The sequence below is a fragment of the Octodon degus genome, unplaced genomic scaffold (assembly GCF_000260255.1).
Source record: "Octodon degus isolate 3935 unplaced genomic scaffold, OctDeg1.0 scaffold00181, whole genome shotgun sequence".
Lineage (NCBI taxonomy): Eukaryota > Metazoa > Chordata > Mammalia > Rodentia > Octodontidae > Octodon > Octodon degus.
In genome coordinates, this window is record NW_004524757.1 from 2,282,652 (window position 1) to 2,282,876 (window position 225).

Below are 225 nucleotides of genomic sequence, written 5' to 3' on the forward strand. Positions count from 1 at the left end.
AGCTCAGCAGCCGCTCCCACCGGCTGATTTTGAGAGGGTGGGGGGTCCCGGGCAGCACAAGCAGGAGGGGCGGGCCCCTGCCAGATCCAGGAATGATAAAGTGTCTGCTCCATGTCGCGGCTTCTAGCTGTCCAGGCTCCGCCCCCTGTGAGTGTGTAAGTGTGTGATGCTGCCGCGGCCGCCGCCGCCGCCGCCTGTGCAGCCGCTGCTGCCGCCGCCGCCGCC